The sequence below is a fragment of the Balaenoptera physalus genome (assembly GCF_965194825.1).
Source record: "Balaenoptera physalus genome assembly, chromosome: 17".
In the NCBI taxonomy this organism is placed as follows: Eukaryota; Metazoa; Chordata; class Mammalia; order Artiodactyla; family Balaenopteridae; genus Balaenoptera; species Balaenoptera physalus.
This window is the reverse complement of record NC_138895.1, coordinates 2,680,629-2,703,539: the sequence shown is the minus strand read 5'-3', so window position 1 is coordinate 2,703,539 and position 22,911 is coordinate 2,680,629. Positions and strand designations below refer to the sequence as shown.

The window sequence follows — 22,911 nt, the reverse complement described above, 5'->3', positions numbered from 1 at the left end:
AATCTTAAATCATCCGTTTTTTTCTCGAATTTTACTTATCCAATAATTGCTATGCAAGACATCCTTGATGTCATGGGACCACAGAGAGGGGAGTGGCCGCCCCTGCTTGGACAGTGGGATGAGGCTTCTTACAGGTGACAGGGCTTCTTACAGGTGACGAGGCTTCTTATAGGTAAGGCCTACGGGAGGAGGAGTTTGCAGGGTGGGGAACAATGTCACACTGTACAAATTTACTTCATAAGTGTTCAGTTTGTCAACTCCGTTTAGGACTGTTCCTTGGGCCATACATTGAAACCCACCCCAAAAATATTGTGTACTGGACTTTTATGATAGGTACGAGTTCCTCCTCACTTAGTTTTTCAGTGTCGTTCACTCCCCCCGCCCCAAAATAGACAACTCTTTTGACTCACTGTGATTTAGTAATATGGCATCTATCCTGGTTTTTAAATTAACACTCCAACTGATTTACTCCTCTGGGCACCATCCCTGAAATTCGCAGTCTTGCCACAAGGGGGCAGTGTCTCCTGCTTCGAGTAATCTAATCCCATGCTTTCTTGAGATCCAAACTTCAATCAAGGATTTTGTACAAATTCTGTGTGTGAATCCAGTGTCTAAGTCCGTTAAAACAACTAAACACAATGTATGTGAAGGGTACATAAGGAGTCTACTTACAAACTAACTCTCCGTGCAAATTTATGTGTGTTTTATGTTTTAAATTTTAATTTGTTATAAACTCATTCTTGTGGAAAAATCGAATTATACAGAAAAGTAAAACTAAATTAGCAATTTATTTCTTTTCTACAGATCAAAGATCTCTACCATAAAAATTTTAGTACGCCTTCTAAAACGTAATTTTACTCATGTAACATGTATAATTTTACATACTTTTTCAGATAACACTATATATATAGAAACATTTCTCAATTTGGTGGATTGAAAGAGCTTCATTAAATTCCTCCAAACATAAACATTTCCCAATTTAGGTTATTTTCAATTTTTCGACATTAATTGTTTAGTATATTTGATATTACTCTTTGAATGAGTCACAGTATGAGATCATTGGATGCAATGCATGCTTTTTTTTAAGACTTTTTGATACATTTTGACAAATCATTTTTCTAAATAAGAAAATAAGGTTTTTTTACTTTTTATGAGCAATTCATACATGCGAGATACATAGTTTTAGCTTTGCATGCTTCCAATATGCATGAATTGCTGTTTTCATGATTTAGTTAAACAATAGTAGTTCAACTCTGTTACAAAGGTTGTGTGGTAAAGAATTGACCTTACCCCATAAGAGGTCTCGCCTTTGTCCCCAGCTCCTGGGAGGGAACCCCTAAACCGCTTGAATTTCTGAAGCAATAATAGTATCTTCATTGAGCCCCTCAAATGACACTGACAGTTTACGTTAACAAGCTGACGCATGGTGGGTATATGGGCCACTTTATATCAGCCCAATCTCTGGGGCGGGTGGTGGGCTTGGAGACTGAGTTCAGCCCTCGGGCAATCAATCAATCAGTCAATCAATCATGCCCTGTAATAAAGTCTCAGTAAAAACCCTGACACTGAACCCTGGACAAGCTGCCCTGCTCGGCAATACTCCATGTATCATACATTGATAACGAGAGGGTTCCACGTCCTCAGGTCAATGGAAGCTGTGCATTTGGAACTTTCCAGAAATATTGGCTATATGATAATATATTATAATTAACCAGTCTCCTACAGATGGACAAATGACATCTATGGTTCTCTGAACAGTTTTGAAACGCAACAGAGCTATGTATTTGTATTGTGCTTTTCAGTTTTCAAAGGGCTTTTACATCCACTGTTTTATTCACCTGACTGAGCAGTGATCTGCCAGGGAGAACAGAGACAGATTCTTAGATTCGCCAGAACCGACTGTTTCTGGTGGGGAATCCATCCTGATGGAAACTGAATCAACAGCATATTGTCAACTACATGGCAAATAGCCAGATGCAAAATACCACCCTAGAAAAGGCATCGCCTAAATGAAGTAGCACGCTTGGGACTGACTTACCTTAACGAAAACCACCCCCTTGTGGATTTCTAAATTTGTTGAAATAGGCAGAAGTGTAGCACTTTGGGAGATGGACACACATATCTACATAGACGCCACATGCATGCAAAGCTTCCTTCTAAACTGTGATCTTATCTCTCTCTCTAAATGTCTCCACTGCTTTTATACCAAACTTGTTTAGCTATCATGTCATGGTGCCTTGGCAGAGAGGTGGATTTATATTTGGAAAAAGTTCATGTGACAGTCCTGTGATATGGAAATAGCCTCTGTGTGGTCAGAAGAGTCCGCTAGTCCGAAAGCCCATTTAGCAGTTGTAATGATGGGGGAAGGGGAATATTTTAGTATCTAGCCGCTGTCCGTGAAAACTGACAGTCTGTGTGCCTTCAACGTCTCTATTAACTTTGTTTATGAGTACTAAAAAGTCACTAAAACTTCAAATAATAGGGGAACCAACGGGTACAGTGGAAACAATAGTTGTGTATTCACTAATCATTTGATAACAGGACTTTTTTACCTTGTTGCAATGTTTCCAGTAAAGCAGTGGCTGATCAACTTTGTATGCAAAGCCCTGTGTGTTAGGAAGTCGAATCCTCAAGACGCAGGTTCATCATCATTCCACCTGCAGTTCAGCAAACGCTGAGCACAGAGGGTTCTGGGGGCCGCTGGCCTGCGGAGGGCCTGTCCTTCACTCCCTTCACGTGCTCCCCAAAGGCACATCCTCCGCGTTCGCTCCTTGCCTGTCTGATTCCCCGGCCCCCAACCTCCTTACTGCACTTTATTTTCTTCATAGTGCTATCCGCATGTAAAATCACAGGACTTTTGCTTACGTTTATGTCCCTTTCCTCTTCCCTTTAAACTTCAGAGATCTGTTCGCCTCCTCCAGCCCGAGAACAGCACCTGCACGTGGAGCGCTCCCAGGACACGTCTGCAGAGCCAACACACAGGAGTTCGCTGCAGGCTATGAATGCGCGATGCTGGAACCTCTCCGGGCCCCCTGGTTACGAGTGAACGAGAAAGTCAGTGGATCCCAAGCCTTCTCCGGGCCGGAGCTTTGGCTGCCCTCCCACCTCCAGGTGGATACTCCCGAGTCTCATCTAGAGGATCTCGCTGGCCCGGTTCAGCCATTCTGAAGCCCGGAGATGTGACATGGTCAGTGGAAAGTCTTGGTTCTAAGACAACGTTGGATGCAAGTTCATCTATCCAAGCTCGGAGAGCACCAGAAAGAGATAACTGTGTGATTGGTAGCAGCTAACACTGCGTGAAGAGAGTGACGGATTCTACCACCTGGTCACTGCGTGTTATTTTCATTGCTGGGGGGAGAGTGGCGCTTGCTGGTGAAGGGCCCTTCCGCTTTCTTCTGCTCTTCCGGAGCCGCTGCTGGAAGAAATTACACACCGAGCTTACTGGTTTCACTTTAAATTCATGACCGCAAACCTGAACCAGGCCTCCCCGCAGCCCGGACTCCCGCTCTGTGCTTTCCGCAAGCAAGTTAATGTTCCGCCCCCCAGGCAACCGCTTCACATGATTTTCTCTTTTCTAGTCTACACACACTTGTTTCCCTGAGATGCTAGACCCCGAAAACTAGGCAGCCTCCCCCCATTTCTGCCCCCAAGTCCACACACCTACCCAGGTCTGCCCATCTTTCCCCTTCTGTTACAGCAATAAGAAACGTGTTTCCTTGTTACGGGCTGAATTACGATTGATGCGCTGAAACCCTAAGCGCAGTGCATCAGAATGTGTCTCCTGTGAGCTAAATGTTTGTGTCGCCCCCCCCACCCCCCGCCGAGTTCACGCTGAAACCTAACCCCCAGTGTGACGGTGTTGGGAAGTGGGACCTTTGGGAGGTGATTAAGTCATGTCAGGGAGGGGAAATTTCCCCCTCTACCCCTCTTGAGTTCTTGTGGCTGGACTAATAATAAAGTTGACACGGGACAGATGAACAGGAGAAAAAGAAACCAATCTTAATTGTGTGCATGGAGGTTCCAAAGAAATGACACTAAGAAGCGGCCAAAGCAGGCAGCTTTTATACCTTTTAGACAAAGAAACCATACACTGGTGAGGAACTGACGGGACAAAGAAACCTAGGTTTGGATGCTCAATTAGTAAAGAATCTAAACAGACTTTGGGCCTGGGGAGTCAGCTAAAGTTGTCACAAGATTTGTTCATCCAGCCTTCTTGGCCGAATTCCCTATCTCTGGCGATAAGGACGTCCTTCTACCTCTGGATGCAGGGAGAAGCACCTTTCACAAGGGAGATTTATTTCCTGCTTCAGGGAGACAGAAAGGAGGGTCAGAGTGTCCCTCTTGCGTTGGGTGTTTCTTAAGTAACTCTAGTGCAAAAATAACCAATATGCCGTTGAGGCACATTTTGGGGGCGACCCAGCCAGGGTCCCACACAGTCACGGGGGCAGAGCCCACATGAATGAAATTAGTGTCTTTGAAAAGAAGCCCAAGAGAGTTCCCTTGCCCCATGTACGAGGGAACAGGCTCTCACCAGACACCAGATCTGCCGGAGCCTTGACCTTGGACTTCCCAGCTTCCAGAACAGTGAGAAATAAATGTTGCTTAAGGGCCCCGAGTCTACGGATTTTTTTCCTCAGATGTATAGGTTTTATTCCCATGGACATGCTGCCTGTACTTGATTACAGACCCTACAGCATCCGGACCATTCGTCCTCCATATACTCTTGCTCTGACTTTCACATGTGGAGCCAAACATTCTGGTGGAGCTGTGATTATTTCTTATTTCTGTGACATTAAATGGATAAAAGATTCCATTCACAGGAAGCATGAGCTTCACTCCCTAGATGAGGAAGGTCACAGGTTTTTCATCTCTCCAAGCCAAATTTAGTTTTTCTAAAGTCCCCCCCCTCGGGTTTGAATGAGGTCCTTGACTTCCTCACCTTCCAGAACACTGGACATTGCCAACAAGTACACTGTTCAAGTCCAGAAGTTTGGGAGCTCAAATAATTCTGAGCCAAATTTGAAGACGAGGTCTTTAGCAAAGCCAGCCCCCAGGAACACCGGACACTTGTTTCCCTGGGGACCTCCCCACTGCCCGAGTCCCCAGTGGGAACCCCCTCAGACTAGGCTCCTCCAAGCCCCCGTCTGTCACATCTCCACCTGCTGGGAGGTCCAGGTAGAATCTGCTGGGCTCCCCTCTAGGGGCCAATTTTAAAAATAACCTCTGGCTTGGCCAAGTTTTTTTCAAATGGGATTGAAGGAAGACAAAGTCCTAGTATAGGTGAAAACAGATGGAAAATATCTACATTTCATTTCTTTTGCTGGATATTTAGTAAATTTTTCAAATGGAGAAGCAAATATTTTTCCCAGCATAAACATTTCTTGAAGTATCCTGTTAAAAATGTCCTCCCCCTTTTTAAAATTTTTGTTGTTGTTGTAGTACATCTGAAACTCCTATTATTTTGATGTTGGACCTCCCATAATTATCTTCTAATCCTTGTACTTTTTTCTCATTTTGCTTCTCTTTATTATTTATTGAATATAATTGACATATAACATTGTAGTTTTAGGTGTACAACATTATGATTTGATACATGGCTATGTTGCAAAATAATGACCACAGTAAGCTTAGTTAGTACCCGTCACCACACATAGTGACAAATTTTTTTTCTTGTGATGAGAACTTTTAAGATATACTCTCTTAGTAACTTCTTGCAGTACAGTATTGTTTACTATAATCACCACGCTGTGCATTACATCCCAGAACTTATTTATCTTGTCACTGGAAGTTTGTACCTTTGACTATCTTCACCCGATTCACCCACACCCCACCCCCTTCCGGCAACTATCAGTCTGTTCTCTGCATCTATGAGTTTATTTTTGTTTTGCTCTTTTGTTTTGGTTTGCTTTGGGGGCTGGTTCCACATATAAGTTAGTTATATGGCATTTTTGTTATAAACAGTCCAAATACACTAAGATAGTGATTATATTTGGAGACTGGGTCTTTACAGAGATAATTAAGTTAAAATGAGTCCATTAGGGTGGGTCCTAGTCCAGTGTGACTGGTGTCCTTATAAGAGAAGGAAATGTGAGCACAGACATGCGTGCACAGAGGGGAGACTGCGTGAAGACACACGGAGAAGACGGCCACCCACCGGCCAAGGAGAGAGGCCCTTCCCTCATGGCCTCAGAAGGAACCCACCCTGGTGGGAATTTTTTTTTTTTTTAATATCTTGCTATTTGTTTTCTTTTTTTTCAATATTTATTTTCTTTATTTTATTTTATTTTTTGGCTGTGTCGGGTCTCAGTTGCAGCACGTGGGATATTTCACTGTGGCGCGTGGGCTTCTCTCTAGTTCTGGCATGCGGTTTTTCTCTCTCTGGTTGTGGCACATAGGCTCCAGGGCACGTGGGCTCTGTAGTTTGTGGCACTCGGGCTCTCTCGTTGTGGAGCACAAGCTCAGTAGTTGCGGCTCGTGGGCTTATTTGCTCCGCGGCATGTGGGATCTTAGTTCCCCAACCAGGGATCGAACCAACATCCCCTGCATTGTAAGGCAGATTCTTTACCACTGGACCACCAGGGAAGCCCCACCCTGCTGGGACATTGATCTCAACTTCCAGCCTCCAGAGCTGGGAGAAAATGAATTCCTTTTGTTTAAACCACCCATCCTGCAGAACCTTGTTACAGCAGCCCTGGGAAACTAACGCATTCCTCAGACCAAAGGGCCATCTCTCCAACTGCGGTTGCTGCCCGCCTTGATCTGCCGTCCCTCGTCTTTGCTTTCTGGCATCTACTCTTCCTTCCTCCTGGATTACTCTCCACCCGTGTAGACACCGTCCCTGATCCTGGGTCCAGCCGCCCCTCCGGGTTTTGTGTCTATACACACCATCTTGGCCTCTTCATTCACCTTTACTCTGTCAAATCTACCCTCACTCTAGCCTTGGCCGTGCCCGACACCCCCTCTTGTCGAGGTCACCTGCCACGGTGGACTCGCTGCTGTCCGTGCTGTTCTTCCCGAGTCTGGGCAGTGCTGGCGTGTTCCTTCCACAGCCCTGTGGGGTCAGCGGACTGTCCCCAGGGCTCATACGAGGAGGTCACGCTTAGATACACCTGCCAGCAGGGCCGAGTCTCCACGCCGTCACTGGGTGAACTGGACGTGAACCTGAGCTCGCACTGAGCCCTGCGCTGGATGGTCACCTGTGGGCCCACTGGCCGGGACTCCTCCTCCTCCTCCATCCCTGCGCTGAGACCCTGAGGCCCTGTTTCCACAGCTGCCCTGGGGAAGCCTCCTGGGTCCTACCAGTTTCCCCAAGGTCATCTCGTCCCACATCCTGCCATTCCCACCCCGAGGGCAAGTGAGGAGAAGAGACAAAATCTTCCTTCAGTTCCTGCTTTAACGTGGTCCTTCTCCAAGTAACACCACACACACACACACACACACACACATACACAAACATACACACACATATATACGCAAATACATACACACACGTACACACACACACATATATACACATATACACACATACATATATACACACATATATACATACATGCGCACACATACACATATATACACACATACACATACATACACACATATACACACATATATACACACACATATACACATAAGCATACACACATATACACAAACATATATACACATACATACACACACAAAAACATATACACATACTCACATACACACACATATATACACATACACACATACATACACATATATACACACACATACACACAAATGCATGCACACATATGTACACGTACACACATACACATACATACACACATACACACATATACACATACACACACATATACACATGCACATACACATACATACACACACACATATATACACATACACACACACACACATATACACACACACACACACACACACACACACACACACACCCTACCCTTAAACCTTCCCCCATAGCATCTGGTACTGGAATCTGATATGGGGGAATTCACCGCTGAACTTCACAGTTTATCTTTCAGCATTTAGAAGTGTTTTTGTTTTCTAGCAGAGGTATCAACTGTTACTATATTAAATTCATTTACAATGTTTCTATTCTGTTTCCAGAAAATTTTAATATCTCATGGATTGTGTGAAAACTAATTGCCAAGCCCCAGGAAGAGAAAATTAATGTTAGGATAATATTTTCTGTTCTGTAGCTTTTATTCGAAAAGTTCTACATTCTATATGTCACAGTCTTCATTAATTAAGTCTCTGATAGACACAGAATATGAAGTCACTCAAGGTGGAAGCTTGGGGAGACCTCTGTTGACGAGAGCAGAGCTTGCTCGGTTTCTGGGCGTACACACTGGGGACTGGCCGAAGGAGAGATGCCCAGACGGCAGGAAGGTGCTGTCGCGATGCTCTTTGGGATGGCAGACTCAGAAAGTCCCCGCCGTGTGCAAATGCACAAGGCATTCCCCAGGCTCTAGACTGTGCACTTAGACCCCGAGGACAGGAGTCAGGCGGGGTCCCGTCAAGGCTGCTGGCCTGGCCGATCAGGAACGGACATCTGCCGCCTTCTGGCTGAGGCTCCGGTGCACAGTGTCTGAAGGGCATTAGCTCCCCGTGCCGGCCCGTGGCCCAAGTGCAGGGCGTCCAAGCACAGCTCAGGTCCCCTCCTTTCCCTGCTGCCTGTGGCTCAGTCTCCCCCTCAAGGATGTGCTTATGAATAAGAATGACAATCCCGGTCTCATTTAGAGCAAAAGGGGGCTGAAGGGGGTGTTAAAAGATATACTGAAGCATATTAAAGTTTTTAAGAGTTTGTGCAAAAATTGATTCCAATTAGCGGCATCCCATCCGGCAGATGGAAAGGCGCTCCGAGGGGCTGCACACAGTGAGACTTTGCAGGCAGAGGGAGCGGGAGCAAGGAGGTGACGCCAGCAAACAGCAGGTTAGTTGTGTCAAGGTCACTCCCTTCGGGGCACGCCCGGGGTCTACCAGGCACATGACCCCGCTGGTGCTGGACGGCCATTCCCAGTTGACCGGTTTAAGATTCCGTTTCTGGGAGAGCAGAGACTAATGAAGTTAGGTCTCAGTTTGGTGACATGGGCTCAGTATAAGTGACTTTATTTGGGACCTATTGTCTCGTAAAAGATCAGGGCAGGGAGGCCGGGCGCCCCTCTCAGGGTCTTTCTACCCTTGTTCTCTCTCCCATCCCGCTCACCTCCTGGTTGTCTCGGAGCAGACCCCGTCCTGCACCCCGAAGCCCCCAGCCTCAGCGAGCTGCCTCCGAGGGCCCTGAGGGCCCAGGCTGTGGGGACTTTGAGCTAGATCCCATAGCACACAGAGGAGTTCTCCCCATCCGATCCGGGGACGGCCACGGCTTCCTTTACCTGAATTCTGATCCGCGATTAGCAAAAAGCCGTGCGTGTGCCGGGAAAGGGGCTGGAGTGGGTCGCTTCCATCACCCCAGCTCTGCTCCAGAGCCACCAGGAGTTTGGAGCTGGAAGGAGAACAAGAAGACAGAGGAAAGGACGCGTGGGACGTGTGGGCCCAGCCAGCTCAGGGCATCCGGGCCACATTCTGGGTGCAGCGTCCTCCCCCTCGAGGGCCAGAAGGTGGCACCAGGTGTGACAGGCTGTGCAGGGGTGGGGGCGGTGCTGGGAGGGGTTGTCATGGAAACAACGGGCTCCGCGAGGAGGCTTTGTCCGGGTTGCAAATAGGGAAGTGGTCTACAAAATGAAGACAAAATGTAATTTCTCGACAAACACATTCTGTGGTATTTCTGTCACTGATCCTACCGCCCTGTGAGACGTGGAAATGCTTGATTCTGAGACCCTGGTGTCGTATGGAAGGAGGGGAGGGGCGGGAGGGGGTGACCAGAACTGAGATCTCAGAGTACACGTCACAAGTAAGGGGGGTGTTCTGAAACCCAGACCTGCCTTAAGTCCCATTTGCCCCATTTAATCTACTGTCTCTGTTAATGTCCTGTCTCATTGAACAGTCACCTCAGAAAACCTGAACCCCTCTTACCCTGCCTGGCCTTTACGCTGCCCTGGTTAGAAAGGGGGCTTTATGTGCCTGACAGCTCACACAAAGCCAGGAGATCTTTCCTAATGCATGTGAGCCTTGACCAAAACCCACTTTGAGGTAGGGCTGGAAGCGTTGTCTGATCCCGTGACGCTGGTGTCACAGGAAGTCAACATTCTATTTGAAGTCTGCCCGGATGCTCGGGGTCGGGGGCAACCTCTTGCGCACCGAGAGGCAGAACCTAGTGGCTGTCTCTTCCGTCACAGGTGGGACCTACACTGGAGGCTGGCGGACCCAAGCCACCAGGGTCCTGATGCGCTGATAGTAGCAAACATTTAGCTTTGGAGGGAGCTCACTGAAGTGGGAAGGTGGAAAACAGAAGGAATATCATTTACATCACCAAGATAATATATAAAAATATTGTCACCCTGTGGAAATACCTAAAAGTCTTACCTCTGGGTGATACATCCTACAGTCAAGGTACATTAAGGAAAGAAACAAACAAATAAGCAAGTTTGTTCGTTCAAGTAAACTTGAACACAGAATCCAGGGAAAGGCTGCAAAGGTGTCCCTTAGACAGACCGCTCGAGTAGAATATGAAAATAGAATGATAGGCTGCTCCTTGGGTTGTGTGGGCAGCACTAGAGTGGCTACAGTAACCATCGGGGCCAGGAATGGTGTGGAATATGGCTTTTCTCACCAGTAAAACATTCACCAGGAAGAGGGATCAAAGACCAGGGGTGTCAGGGACTTCCCTGGTGGCGCAGTGGTTAAGAATCCGCCTGCCAATGCAGGGGACACGGGTTCTGAGCCCTGGTCCGGGAAGATCCCACATGCCGCAGAGCAACTAAGCCCGTGCGCCACAACTACTGAGCCTGCGCTCTAGAGCCCGCGAGCCACAACTACTGAGCCCAACACGCCACAACTACTGAAGCCCGCACGCCTAGAGCCCGTGTTCCACAACAAGAGAAGCCACCGCAATGAGAAGCCCGCGCACCGCAACAAAGAGTAGCCCCCGCTCGCCACAACTAGAGAAAGCCCACGCGCAGCAAACGAAGACCCAACGCAGCCAAAAATAAATTAATTAATTAATTAATTAAAAAAAATTTTTTTAATAAATAAAATAGTGTTTTTTAAAAAAAAAAAAAAGACCAAGGGTGTCCCAGCCAGGTGCTAACAGCTGCGGGGTCTTTGGATGTGCTCAGTATCTCGGAGCACTTCAGCCCTTTAACCAAACTAGTCTCCTGGGCAGAAGCCCTTCAAGAGGAGTCAGTGCTTTCCAACACCTATTTAGCTCTAAATAGCAAGACAGGTTGATGGAAGGGTTGTCAGGGACCTTACAGGGGGAGAACCAGCAATAGGGGAGCCCAGAGCTGTGCTTAGTAAGGGCGTATAAACCCCAGGTCCTGAGTGCGCTGCCAGGCAGTGAGATGGGTAACGGTGGTAAGTCCCTAACAGTAACCAAAGCTAAGACCACTCACCGCATTCCCAGCGCGTTGACCTCCACAGACTCCAATCTCAACACGCCGTATCCGAAGCTGCCATCATTCGCGTCCCGTAACGCGAAGCTTCTAGTGCTTTCAGACAGGACTGGTGGGTACTGAAACATAATTTAAGCAAGAGGAAATCACCATCCGACTATGGGGGCCGTAATGTTGGATACTAAACGCTTAGTAACTAAAACGGTTTTTGGAAATGATTGGCAATAAAATGTTAATAACTTGTACAATATTAACACTGACTACAATTAATTTGCTAATAAAGTTAGTACCCTGAGTCACCTTACATGAAAGAATGTAAAAATTTTCACTTCAAAATATATTTATGGCACCGCATAATATTTTAAGATCATAAGAAAAAGCGTGAGGTTGGAGAGAGGAGGAGAGAGAAGAGAAAGTATCTGATTAATGATTCTGAATTTAACTTGTTCTAAAAGCTACTACAAATCGTGAGAATATTCTCTACAGATTATGCTGGATTTTCTGCCCAAGTGAGTTCTAGAAATAGCCTATTCAATATCAAGAACAAGAACCAGGAGTGCTGGTTGTATAACTTATCCACAGAGGAATTTAGCATTAAAGGAGAGTTTGGAAATGGGAAACTGAGGCCCCAAGAATGTGAATGACTTACTCAGGGTCACACAGGGTCTTGAAAACAAGTCTTCAGGCAGGTGCTGGGAAACCTTCAGTGGTGCCAGCCTGTCTGCGATCACTTAAATCATCCCACTTGGAGACGAACAGCTGGGGAAACCTTGCTCTTAGTGAGCAGCCAAAGAAAATAAGCGACACAGAGGCCAATTTCTGGGAAATTAGCTGGCCCACGGCACTGCCCAGTGTTTGCAATCTGACACCCGTTAGAATATTTTTACTCGTAACTTTTAAAATTTTTACTTCAACCATGTCCCCCACAGAATATTTGCAAATCATATATCTGACAAGGGATTAATATCTAGAATATATAAAGAACTAAAACTCAACAACAAAAAACCATCTACCTAATTTTTAAAAGGGCAAAAGGCTTGAATAGACATTTCTCCAAAGAAGACACACAGATGGCCAATAAGCACATGAAAAGATGCTCAGCATCACTAACCATTAGGGAAATGAAAATCAAAACCACTGCGAGGGACTTCCCTGGTGGCACGGTGGTTAAGAATCCACCTGCCAGTGCAGGGGACACGGGTTCAATCCGTGGGACTTCCCTGGTGGCACGGTGGTTAAGAATCCACCTGCCAGTGCAGGGGACACGGGTTCAATCCGTGGGACTTCCCTGGTGGCATGGTGGTTAAGAATCCACCTGCCAGTGCAGGGGACACGGGTTCAATCCCTGGTCTGGGAAGATCCACGGAGCAACTAAGCCCGTGCGCCACGACTACTGAGCCTGTGCTCTACAGTCCGTAAGCCACAACTACTGAGCCCACATGCCGCAACTACTGAAGCCCACGCACCTAGAGCCTGTGCTCCGCAACAAGAGAAGTCACCTCAATGAGAAGCTGGCACACCGCAAGGAAGAGCAGCCCCCTCTCACCGCAACTAGAGAAAAGCCCGCACACAGCAATGAAGACCCAACACAGCCAAAAGTAAATTAGTTAATTAATTAATTTTTTTTTAAAAAACCCACTTCTCATTAGGATGGTGCTCATAAAAAAATAAAAACAGAAAGGCACACTTGTTGGCCAAGATGTGGAGAAATTGGACCTGTTGTGCATTGCTGGTGGGAATATAAAAGATGCAGATGCTGTAGAAAACTGTACGCCAGTTCCTTAGACAAAATTAAACATAGAATTACTATATGATCCAACAATTCCACTTCTGAGAAAATACCCTAAAGAATTGAAAGCAGAGACTCAAACAGACATTAGTACACCCATGTTCACAATGGCATTAATCACAGTAGCCAAAAGGTGGAAGCCAGCCTTATGTCTGTCAGTGGATGAATAGATACACGAAAGGCAGTATATACTTACAGTGGAATATTACTCGGCCTTAAAAAGGAAGAAGATTCTGATACAGGCAACAGCATGGCTGAACCTTGAGGGTATTATGCTAAGTGAAACAAGTCAGTCACAAAAGGACAAATAGTGTGCAACTCCACATGTATGAGGTACATAGAGCAGTCAAATCCAGAGAGACAGAAAATAGATGGTGGGGACCAGGGGCTGGGGGAGGGTGGATGGGGAGTCATTGTTTAATGGGAACAGAGTTTCAGTTTGGGGAGATGAGAAAGATCTGGAGATGGATGGCGGTGATGGTTGCAGAACATTGTGAATGTACTTAGTGCTAGTGAAATGTACACTTAAACATGGTTAAAATGGTAAATGTTATGTCATATTTTCTCCCAGGGATGCAAGATTTCTCCCAGGGCTGCAAGGATTCTTCAATATACACAAATCAATCAATGTGATACACCATATTAACAAATTGAAGGAAAAAAACCATATGATCATCTCAGTAGATGCAGAAAAAGCTTTTGACAAAATTCAACACCCATTTATGATAAAACTCTCCAGAAAGTGGGCATAGAGGGAACTGACCTCAACATAATAAAGGCCATAGATGACAAACCCACAGCAAATTTCATTCTCAGTGGTGAACTGAAAGCATTTCCTCTAAGATCAAGAACAAGACAAGGATGTCCACTCTCGCCACTATAATTCAACATAGTTTTGGAAGTCCTAGCCATGGCAATCAGAGAAGAAAAAGAAATAAAAGGAATACAAATTGGAAAAGAAGAAGTAAAACTGTCACTGTTTGCAGATGACATGATACTATACATAGAGAATCCTCAAGATGCCACCAGAAAACTAATAGAGCTAATCAATGAATTTGGTAAAGTTGCAGGATACAAAATTAATGCACAGAAATCTCTTGCATTCCTATACACTAACAACAAAAGATCAGAAAGCGAAATTAAGGAAACAATCCCATTCACCATTGCAACAAAAGGAATAAAATACCTAGGAATAAACCTACCTAAGGAGGTAAAAGACCTGTACTCAGAAATCTATAAGACATTGATGAAAGAAATCAAAGATGACACAAACAGATGGAGAGATATACCATGTTCTTGGATTAGAAGAATCAATATTGTGAAAATGACTATACTACCCAAAGCAATCTACAGATTCAATGCAATCCCTATCAAATTACCAGTGGCATTTTTTACAGAACTAGAATAAAAAATTGTAAAATTTGTATGGAGACACAAAAGACCCTGAATAGCCAAAGCAGTCTTGAGGGAAAAAAACGGAGCTGGAGGAATCAGACTCCCTGACTTCAGACTATACTACAAAGCTACAGTAATCAGGAAAATATGGTACTGGCACAAAAACAGAAATATAGATCAATGGAACAGGATAGAAAGCCCAGAGATAAACCCACGCACCTATGGTCAACTAATCTATGACAAAAGAGGCAAGGATATACAATGGAGAAAAGACAGCCTCTTCAATAAGTGGTGCTGGGAAAACTGGACAGCTACATGTAAAAGAATGAAATTAGAACACTCCTTAACACCATACACAAAAATAAACTCAAAATGGATTAGAGACCTAAATGTAAGACCAGACACTATAAAACTCTTAGAGGAAAACATAGGAAGAACACTCTTTGACATAAATCACAGCAAGATCTTTTTTGATCCACCTCCTAGAGTAATGGAAATAAAAACAAAAATAAATAAATGGGACCTAATGAAACTTTAAAAGCTTTTGCAAAGCAAATGGAAAGGAAAGCAAAGGAAACTACAAACAATATGAAAAGACAACCCTCAGAATGGGAGAAAATATTTGCAAACGAATCAACAGACAAAGGATTAATCTCCAAAATATATAAACAGCTCATGCAGCTTAATATTAAAAAAACAAACAACCCAATCCAAAAATGGGCAGAAGACTTAAATAGACATTTCTCCAAAGAAGATGTACGGATGGCCAAGAAGCACATGAAAAGCTGCTCAACATCACTAATTATTAGAGAAATGCAAATCAAAACTACAATGAGGTATCACCTCACACCAGTCAGAATGGGCATCATCAGAAAATCTACAAACAACAAATGCTGGAGAGGGTGTGGAGAAAAGGAAACCCTCTTGCATGGTTGGTGGGAATGTAAATTGATAGAGCCACTATGGAGAACAGTATGGAGGTTCCTTAAAATACTAAAAATAGAACCACCATATGACCCAGCAATCCCACTACTGGGCATATACCCAGAGAAAAGCATAATTCAAAAAGACACATGCACCCCAATGTTCACTGCAGCACTATTTACAATAGCCAGTTCATGGAAGCAACCTAAATGCCCATCAACAGACAAATGGATAAAGAAGATGTGGTACATATATACAATTGAATACTACTCAGCCATAAAAAGGAACAAAATTGGGTCATTTGTAGAGACGTGGATGCATCTAGAGACTGTCATACAGAGTGCAGTAAGTCAGAAAGAGAAAAACAAATATCGTATATTAATGCATATATGTGGAACCTAGAAAAATGGTACAGATGAACCGGTTTGCAGGGCAGAAATAGAGACAGAGATGTAGAGAACAAACATATGGACACCAAGGGGGGAAAGCGGTGGGAGGTGGTGATGGTGTGATGAATTGGGAGATTGGGATTGACATGTATACACTGATGTGTATAAAACTGATGACTAATAAGAGCCTGCTGTATAAAAAAATAAATAAAATAAAATTTTTTTTTAAATCATAAAAAGAAAATACCCAGTAAAATTCTCTTTTTAATATTATAACAGGGGCTTCCCTGGTGGCGCAGTGGTTGGGAATCCGCCTGCCAATGCAGGGGACACGGGTTCGAGCCCTGGTCCGGGAGGATCCCACATGCCGCAGAACATCTAAGCCCGTGTGCCACAGCTGCTGAGCCTACGCTCTAGAGCCCGTGAGCCACAACTACTGAAGCCCACGTGCCTAGAGCCCGTGCTCCGCAGCGGGAGGGCCACCGCAGTGAGAGGCCCAAGCACCACAGCAAAGAGTAGACCCCGCTCACTGCAACTAGAGAAAGCCCACGCGCATCAACGAGGACCCAATGCAGCCAAAAATAAATAAAATAAAATAAATTAAAAAAAAAAATTATAACAAATAGAGACTAGTAAAGAATGAAACTGAGGTCTTACATAATGTGAAAGATAACAATGAGTTCTAAAAAATTTTGACACTCACAATTATTTGAACAGAAGACTGTTCATTTACTGAAAAAAATTCATTTCTTTAACTTCTAAAATATTTTAGCTATTTCAAAACATGGCTTTCTGCCACATTACTACAGACACTATGGGAGAAGTATTTCTTAGGCCAGTTCAGGGACCTGTTTGCTATATCTAGACACTTTTTCTGTTAAAAAGTCTTTCTTCTACTTAAACCAAATGTCTCCCATTGCAATTTAATCTCCTTTCTTCTTTTTTCAATCTCGAGTGGATTTGTTATATTTGATTTATTAAAGAGGGTTCCATTTCCAAAATTTAAAAAAATGGTAATTAATCCATCTTTAGCAAAGCAATCTGCCTCATTGATTTTCTAAAACTTTCATTTTCTTCACAGGTGAGAAACAGTGACTCGGGAAGGGCTGAGCTGGACCCCTGAGACTGAAGCCTCTCCATCAGGGGCTCTGGCCGAGGGCAGGCGCTGTGGTTTGGTCCAATCCTTGTGATGTTACTAAAACAATGACCACCGTCCGCTCCCAGTCAGCACTCCCACCCCGGTAAGGAGCTGTTTACTGGTTACATTTAATTAAGGAATAGATTTAGCTTTCTGTGACCAATCGTTCTATATTCAATTATAACTTTCTTTCATGATGTGCTATTTAATTAATGAAAGAAGATTAAGAATAGTAGAGTTTTCAGCATAAAAAAGAATGAAACAATGCCATTTGCAGCAACATGGGTGGACCTAGAGATGATCATACTAAGTGAAGTAAGTCAGAACGAGAAAGACAAATACCGTATGATATCACTTATATATGGAATCTAAAATATGACACAAATGAACCTATCTACGAAACAGAAACAGACTCACAGACATAGAGAACAGACTTGTGGTTGCCAAGGGGAGGAGAGGTGGGGGAAGGATGGATTGGGAGTTTGGGATTAGCAGAGGCAAACTATTATATATAGGATGGATAAACAACAAAGTCCTACTGTATAGCACAGGGAAGTCTATTCAATAACCTGTGACAAACCATAATGGAAAGGAATATGAAAAAGAATGCATATATGTGTATAACTGAGTCACTTTGTTGTACAGAAGAAATTAACACAACATTGTAAATCCGCTATACTTCAGTAATATAAGTCAAAACATAAAGAATGGTAGATAATGGGAAAAAAATGGACCTCCTGGTTGCCTCACCCAAATCCATCCACCATGTCACACACACACAAAAATTAGTTTGTTTTGAAATTTAAAAATATATTTTTTTATAAGTTTTCCTTTTGGAATTCTCAATCACAAAGTATACCTAATAGAAGCAATGAAGCTCATTGCAAGTAAAATAAACTACACTGATAAATACGTACTTCTAGAATAGTTTCTTTCTGGTCAAATATTTGCATAACCCAGAAACTAAAATAAATATTCAGTGCAGAACTGGAGGTCAAGCTTTTTCTGTTCTTATCTATTTCCTCATTCCCCCGAGTAATGACATGATACTAAAATTTACAGAAAGAAAAAGCATAATGAAATTAATACATTTTACAGGTAACTTCATATTTTGATTCGTGAATGAGAATCTAAAACATTTCACAAATATATCCTTATCAAGGAGACCGTTCTGTTAATTCATGCATTATCAGCATCCATTTTTCTTAGTGTAAATCATTCTTTTTACCATCTTTTTAAATTTTAATAAAAATTGATTTAAGAAGTTAGAAATAATTAGGCAAAATTTGTGACCACTGGGCTTCCCTGGTGGCACAGTGGTTAAGAATCCACCTGCCAATGCAGGGGACATGGGTTCGAGCCCTGGTCCGGGAAGATCCCACATGCCGTGGAGCAATGAAGCCCATGCGCCACAACTACCGAGCCTGCGCTCCCGCACGCCACAACTACTGAGCCCATGTGCCACAACTACTGAACCTGCGCTCTAGAGCCTGCGAGCCACAACTACTGAGCCCAACACGCCACAACTACTGAAGCCCACGCGCCTAGAGCCCGTGTTCCACAACAAGAGAAGCCACCGCAATGAGAAGCCCGCGCACCACAACGAAGAGTAGCCCCTGCTCGCTGCAACTAGAGAAAGCCCGCATGTAGCAACAAAGACCCAAGGCAGCCAAAAATAAAAATAAATAAATAAACTTATATTAAAAAAAAAAAATCTGTGACCACTGTGCGCAGTGGTCCTGACAGAGGTGGACAGCCTCGTCACCTCCTGCCCTCACGCTTGTGCAGGGAGCCCAGGCACCCGAGACTGAAAGGAACTTTGCATATCACAGAGAGACCCCCACACAGGCAGAGGCCAGCTGGGGACGGGCGGGCCACCTCCCAGCCTTGTCCCCGTGGGTGTCAGCTGTGCTGCCTGGTGCTTCGTAGTTAAGAAAAGCCACAGTTATTTTGATAACACTTAGGAAAGTATGCTGGCAAGAGGGGAAACAAAAATCACAGAATTAACTGTGAATGACTCGAATTTGACCTTCTGCTCATGGGGGCCCTGGGGAGCGGAACAGGATGCAGCCAAGTCCAGGGCCCTCCCCCAACTCACAGCTCTCCAGGGGCCTCTGAATCTGTGCTCCTGGGCTCACCTCCCTGGGGACCCCCCACCTCCTGTCCTAGGGTTCCCCCAGCCCACGGCTCCCGGCTCTTCCTCACAAGGAAGTGCTAAACCCATTTCTCCCTCAGGACATGTGCACTGCTGTTTCCATGGTTTACAGACGTAGCCTCAGAGATCACCGCACTTCACTCAGGTCTCTGTTCAAATACCCTGTCTTCACTCAGGCCCCCCCTGGCAACAACTCTCTGCCTTTGGGGACCCCTCTTTCCAACACAGACGGACCCTCAGTCCGCTCCATTCATCTTCGTGGTACCCATCCCCACTGGATGCCTCACAGACCTACTTGCTTCCTGGTCTATTATTTGTCTCTCCACGAGGGTATCAGCTCCAGGAGGGCAGGGATGGGGTTTTGATAGATGCTGTGTCCCATGATGTAGAACAGTGCCTGAATCATAGAAGATGCTCAATGCACATTTGTTTGGGGGAATGAAGACATCATTCCTGTGGGGCAGACAGACACGCCACAAAACAGTCAGGAGCAGGAATCCACGCCCTTCTGGGCGAGGGGGGCAGGGAAAAGGCTCCCAGACCCAGGACGTTTGAGAAGGGCCTTGGAGATGGAGAGGCAAGTGTGGGCAGAAAGGAGACTTGTGTTGCAGGAGGGGAAGCAAAGTCACAGCACTGCTGGGTTCAAGGAGAGGCCGGGGGTTTGGAGAGAGGAGACAGGATGCAAACGAACCGCGACGTGTCGGTGCTCCTATGACATCAAGTGGGGAAATTCCAGCACTCAGGGCAGAGGCACCTGCCTCCTCGTCAGGCTGGTAATTGGAGGATCATTAGCAGACGATTCACAAGGCGGGGTCACGGCTTCAAGACGCCGAAAAGCGTTAACGCCACTCCCCGGGGACGCTGCCGGGCAAAGGCCCCCCTGGACTTGGGGGCCCCCACCCCGGCCCCATCACCTCGGGGCCTCCATTGGCTGATGTGACCAGAGCCTAAGATGAGGGACTTTGGCCCATGTGGTCCCCAGGCTCGCTGGGCCGCAGAGCCAGACAGAGCGAAAATTCCGAGGGACAATGAGAGGATGTGCAGCTCAGGAGAACTCCTTCTGGGGAAAAATGCCTCAGTGGGCGCCTTGAGATGGATGGTGAGACCCCAAAATCACGCCCGAGCAACCCCAAACGCCAGTGGTTAAAGGCCTACACAGGCAGCCGTGGGAGAAGTGTGGTTCTGCCCCAGGGAAGGAGATGGGGAACAGTGTGAGGAGAGAGGAGGGAAGGGCGGGGTGGGGACCCCGTGTGCCCCGGACCCAGTGTCACTCCCCAGGGACCACAGACCTCCAGCACCTCTGCACGTCCATGTAGACCCACGGTTTGTATGAGTGGATCACCCTGATTATTCGTGGGCTTCACCCGTGGGACAGCGTGGTGTTTCCCAGAGACCGCTCTCGTAGAAACAGAAGTGTAGACGCAGAACAGGCCCTGAAATTCCCATAAAATCTTTAGGGGAGGTTCGTTTTCCACAGGCTCCGAAACAGCCAAGGTTCGCCCAATTCTACCTAGATCTTTTGGATCCGAAGGGTTGTGAGTTTAAATTATTAAGAAGGGTGGAATTTTTTTTTCTCCAAGCAGCGGGGAAAATATGGAGGCATTTATGGGGGCGCTGTCCTCGTGGCCGTGTGGAAAGTGGCGGAGAGAGCTTAGGAAAGAAAGACGACGTCCTCGCCTACGATGAGGCTGGGAAGAATGTTCTGGAATCTTCTGGAATGGGCATCCTTCTACACTTGGGCCACAAATATCTTCCTTAATAAAATCACCCACAGCCTGTAGGAGCTCACACGGTCTGGGTTCTCATGCTGTTTCATTTAACATCACCTCTGTCACCTGCCACTCACCGCTGCCTCTGCATCTTCTGAGGATTTCTTCTCTCCTCAGATTATTTTAGATAATCTCCTCAGATTATTTTAGATAAGGATGGTCATTACTTCTCTTCTCTCTCCCACTCACTGTGACACTGTAGTTCCCCTTGAGCCCCTATCTTTCATACCCACTCCTTACCATCTGCTACTTTCATGAATTAATCCTCGTAAGTAGGGAATGGTAGTTTCACCATATGAGTACAAAAGAATATTTAAAGGCTCTGTTATGTCATATTGGAGATAGAAAGATAATTTTTTTTTTTTTTTTTAACTAAAGACATTTCTTTTCTTTAAGAAAAAAAATACTTCACAAAAACAGTGTTGATTTTTTTCATTAGTGTATGTCTTCTTATTTTCAACAAGGAGGGTGCTGGGCTATGACATGGTAACTTTGAGCACTTTGAAAAGGCCAGAACTTTCCCAATCCATCAACAGAACCCAAAGGCCTTGTGTATAACCACCTACCGGCCCACTGGCTTATCTGAAAAGGCACAATTTAAAAGGAATGTCGAAATTTAAAAGACCATTGTCCTTGGTACAGACAACGACTTCCTAGAATTCAACAGTCCTGTTTCCTGTAATTTTCATCTTTGGGAAAATCATGATTTCTGTGAGATGTGACATTTATTTATGGCACTGTTTTTTTTTTTTTTTTAAGTGTCCCATATGAGCCATTTCCTAATAGTTACATAAGGACAAAGTTAGAAGTAAAGCCTCAGGTAAATTTACCCACAAACATGCCCACATTTATCAATCCAAAAAAAAAAAAAAAAAGCAAAACACTTTCATGTACTATTATATAACTTATGGCTAAAAACATTTATCTTAACAGCTTGATCCACCATGAATTTTTTTCTTGTTTTTGATATAACCAATTAAAACATTGTTGGACTGTCTTTCGTGGCACATTGCAAAAGCATTGAACAAAATCCCAGTGTACAAAACTGTACTCATTGCATAGACCCAGACAACTGACGCTTGGAATGCACGCACCTGGGTTGTTTGAAGCTTCTCAGTAGTTTACAAAACAGAAAAAGAATTAAGGACTCTAATGTGAAATTAAGGAGTAGGTCAGAAATGTTAAATAAAGGAACCTGCTCCTATGCAAAGAACATTTTGCATATTTTACATTTTGTAAAAATCCAGCATAATTTATTAAGTCCTTTATTCCTATCTCATCTAAAATTACAAAGAATAGAAAACCTCAGGCAGTTTATTCAATTAAACTGCAATGTATTTTAAAAGTTCTGAGTTTGATTGAAATTTAATAAGGGACTAGACCCTTGTTTCTCAAAATTGTGATACTTAAACCACCTGCATGAGAGTTATCTGAGGTGTGTATCAAAAATACCATTTCCTAAACGTGCCTGAAACACTTCGGCACCTTTGGACGCCACAGCTTGCCTCCCCGGCCGTGGACAGTGTTTCTTTCACCTCTGAGAATCTGCCCTGGATAACCTGCCTTACTGAACCGCGATGCTGCTATTCTGGTCTCAGAACAAAAGCAGGAGATGGTCTTTGATCTTTACACCTTGCTCTAGCGCTTCTGTATGCTTGGAACTTTGCTACATTTTTGTTACAAAACAGATCTAGTTCTCCCCTCCATGCCCTCAAATAAGAAAGGCAGGGTTGCAATTTAATGCTATTGGGGTAGTAAAAGAGGGCAGCAGGTCCCCTTGCTAGGGTTAAGGCAGCCTGCCTCTACAAAGCCTGACCACGGGTTCCCTTAACTGAGATCCGTGGCACCTGTTAT

General features: G+C 44.8%; 1 long non-coding RNA gene across 1 annotated transcript; it reads right to left on the bottom strand.

Annotated features, from left to right (window-relative positions):
• Positions 1 to 2,399: 2,399 nt before the first annotated feature.
• Positions 2,400 to 5,002, bottom strand: LOC309646599. The gene is made up of 2 exons (XR_014255453.1): positions 3,665 to 5,002; positions 2,400 to 3,415 (listed from the first exon to the last, which is right to left on the bottom strand). It is a non-coding gene; the product is annotated as an uncharacterized lncRNA (long non-coding RNA).
• Between the last annotated feature and the right edge of the window lie 17,909 nt (positions 5,003 to 22,911).